The following is a 4,124-nucleotide window of genomic DNA, read 5'->3' on the forward strand; positions in this document are numbered from 1 at the left end:
TCATAGGCCTTGCTGCTTACATTTCTCTAAGTTTTATTTTCTGATAAGTAAGAGTGACGAACCATACAATCTTTATTCCTTCCGACACTTTCAATCACTGTATATTTTCCTTACTACTGTGTTCAATTCTTTCTTAAATCTACTTATGCCTCTCAAATCTCTTCTGTCTGTTCAGCTTAGTAATTTACTGCTACTTAATCAATTTGCATAAATTGGCATTTCTCAATGTTCTTCTCTTGGATTTTAAAAATTCTAATTTTACATATCCTATTTCTGGATTTCATTTATTTTTATGCAAATGAAAATAATCACATTATAAGAAATGAAAATGAACACAACCTCATCCATGGTATTGCCTACAAGGAGGACAAATTTTAAATTATTATTTCTGGAAAATATGTATTATTCTGCTGATTTTTCAACATTTTTTACATTTTAAACTTCAGTATCAGAATTTATAAATAAACTATATTTGCCAAATATCACCAATAACCTTAATTTACATGGACATATATGTATGTTTATTCTTGAGAACAATATTTATTTTTATGACATGATTTTTTAATCATGTCTAAATTTTATTAGAATTAATTTTATTCCTATAGAATACATTTTTGTCGCAAACCTGTGCAAAGAAGGGGAGCAAACCAGAGTGGAACTGGTGGGGACTGAGAAAAATACAGCATAAAAGAAGAGATGGAAACAAAGGATAGGACTGAGAGGATTGACTAAGCTGATGGCAACAGCCAGCCCCAAAGCACAAAACCAGCTTTATTTCATAGTATCTATACAAGGTCCTCCAGAGAGAAGTAGCACAGACAATATGGGGAAATAGCATAAACAAAAGACATAATTTTGGCCTTACAGTATGATTGGAAAATACAAATGACTTTCATAAAGACAAATCACCTTGTTAATGGTTTCTGCTCAACTTCATTAACATATGACAAGAAGTAAGAAAGGCAAGATCACAAGGATCTCAGCATAGTTGACAAAACAAAGGAAGAACTATGTGACTTAGTAGTTTCTACTTAGCTTTGTTAACATGTTATAAGAAGTAGGAAGGCAAAGATCTCAAGTATCTTTGCATTGTTATCTGGACAAAGAAAGAGCTATGTGACTTCTGACAGAGGTAGCATGAAGAAAGGAATATAGCAGTTCTGGGAACAGGGGAGAAGCAGTTGGGGGTTCACTCTCTGAATGTTCCCCAGGCTGTGAGGGCCCTGCCAGTCTCACAGCCCTCTCTCCACACATTTTTACTGTTTTCTGGAGAGTTTTCATTGTGCTGTCTAATTTCTTAAATAATGTCACTTTGTCAGATTCTGTTATGACTCATAAATACAAATGTTTCATGAAGTTAAAATACTAGAAGTTTTATAAAATTACCCACTTATAAAATATACAAGGAAACTAACACCAAACATGTTATTATTGAAGTTTCTATCCAGATTTAAGAATGTTGAAGCATACTGTTTACAAAAAGAACATTAAGCAATCTAACATCTGCCAATATACCTTCTAGAATATGTTACTCTGACAGGTAATGACAACATTTTAGCTTTCAATTTCTTGAACATGTCCTACATTTTCATACAACAGAAAAATCTAACATAAATTTTCTGGATTTATGCCACTTAGTTTATTAGAAAAACAAACAAACAAATAAACAAATAAGCCAGGAACCTCTTGTCCACAGAAATAAATCAGCACATTTTAACCATTAGCATGCAGGTGTAGTTTACATCTCTTTAATGGAAGGAGTAGTCAATAAATTTAAAGAGGTACACAACCTTGTAAAATGTTTTGCTTTATTTTTAATAGTATTGAAATATATTCAAGAAACTAAAAATATTCACTCATTTCAGATGTACAATTTAGTCCTTTTTAGTGACTTTACTAATGATGCATTCATCATCATAAATCCATTTTAGAACATATTTATTACACTAGTAAGATCCCTTATAACCTTTTAGAGCCAATTTCCATTCTTACTCCCAAATCCAGGCAACTTTTCATCTCTGCACATTTGTTTTTCTTGAATATTTCTGAAAAATGAAATAGCATGCTTTCTTAGTATGATATGGCTTCTCCCAGTTAGCCTAATGTTTGCAGCAGGCAGAGTAACAGTCATACAAATGTCTATAACCTCATTTCAGTATTCTGTGAAGGTGCTATTTTACATGAAAAAGGACATTTGTAAACAAGATCAAGGATTTCAAGATGACAGGAATCTCCTGAATTATACAGAAAAAAACAATCCAAGTACCTGGACCTTCAAAAGAATTTTTGTTTCCTTGAGGAGGAGACATGACTGCTAGAGAATGGTGAGAGAGATGCAGTGTGGCTGATTTTTAATGAGGGCAATGGCGTGAGGACCGAGCAGACATCATTTTAATGACGGCCACCACCTCATCTTAGACCCAATGAGTCAGCATAACATCCTCCACCCATCCCAAAGATAGCACCACCCCATGGCACGGAAACCTATGCCCCATCACGAGCTAATGCCTAACCTGTAATCTGCCCATGCCCCTAGCAGCCAATCAAAATTGTACCCGTACTTTACCCCTCCCCTTCTTGTTTCTGTACCCTATAAAAACTGATTGCACCTCCAGGGTGGGGCTCTTCCTCGGTGTGCTCACCAGGAGAGTCCAGGCCCTGGCTTTAATAAAGCTTGCCTCTTGATCTTTGCATCAGAATGTGTCTCGGACTAACTCTGGGGTGATCGGGAAAAATCCAGGCACAACATTTAGGGGCTCGTCCGGGATTCTTCCCAATCCTCCACCGTGGGTTCACTCCAACACAGCTCCAGAGGTGAGTCTGGTGCGTGACGTGGGTGTGGAGAGAGAAAGGCCGGCTGAGGGTGTGGAGGACGCCTGAAAATGTGAGAATGTGTGTGTGATTTTATTCCTGGTTCTGGTTTTAGTTTTGATAAAGTGTTCTGGATAAGGAGGGGACACAGGCTAGGTCGGATGCAGTTGTGGACGCCGTTCCCTGGGTAGGACTTGAGACATCAGTCTTACTTCTGGTTCTGGTTTTTAGTGAGTCAGTGACAGTCGCACGCGGAAAGAAAGGGGCAGTCTGAAAAGAGCTAACTAACTGAGGATTTCTGGTTTCTGTTTTAATGCCTGGTTACACCAAAGGAAAGGGGGGCCAAGGCATTCAATCCATGTCTGGTTTGTCATGTTTGTGCTCTGTCCTGTGTCATCTGAGATGTTGATCTTACTGTAGGCATTTGGCATTAGGGAAGGCTCAGAAGGAAAGGGGCTGCCCTAAAACATGCTGGTGCTTCTGTGTTTCTTGTTTTTACTCCCTGGCCACGACGAAAGAAAGGGGGGCCTGGGAACATATGTCTGGTTTGTCGTGTTTGTGCTCTGTCCTGTGTTGTGCCTGTCTCTGTAAGGCGGTGCTTAGGTGTCCTGTCCTTGAATGTTGTGTGGAATGTAAGTTTAGACTTTTTCTTAAAGCCCTTCTGGACGACTGGAACTGCCCGCGGATGTGCAAGGCTGCAGATTGCTATGATTAGGTCCTAGACCTTTTCTATCAAGGCACTCTTGCCGACTTCTGCTTCCGGGAAATCTCACTTTTCTCCTTCCTAACCTTTCTCCTACTATTCTAGAGTTAATCCCAATATATGGGATTGTGGGGGGAGCTCAGTTTTGGGAAACACTCTGGTGTTCCAAGTACCCCCGGCGAATAAACCCGCTTCCTCTAATCAACTGGTGACTGGAGTCTTCTGTCTGCATCAGTTTCCTGCTAGAAAAACTGTGCAGCCAGATTCTTTGGGTCAGGTTTTGCCTGCATCGCAGATCACCACCGTGGGGAACTCCTGCTGGTCTGGCCATGCAGTCCTTAGAGCGCTCCTGGGACAAATTCTCCCAGAGGAACGTCTGGTTGAGACCCAGCTGGCGAGGTCCCTTGGGCGGGTCATTGCGGAGGCTGAGCACCAGAGAGGAACCAGTAACAGGTGGCTCCAGGACATCCAAAGTAAGGTAGGATACTTTTGAAGCCCACTACAATTTTAGTAGAAGAGGAGCCTGATCACCTCCTGGGCATTAGATCACCAACAGATCTGTTGATAGGTGTGTGAGACCAGATCTGCTAGATTGCCAGCCGATTTGTAA

This window comes from Otolemur garnettii, unplaced genomic scaffold, assembly GCF_000181295.1.
Source record: "Otolemur garnettii isolate 467f Iridium unplaced genomic scaffold, OtoGar3 scaffold00017, whole genome shotgun sequence".
NCBI lineage: Eukaryota > Metazoa > Chordata > Mammalia > Primates > Galagidae > Otolemur > Otolemur garnettii.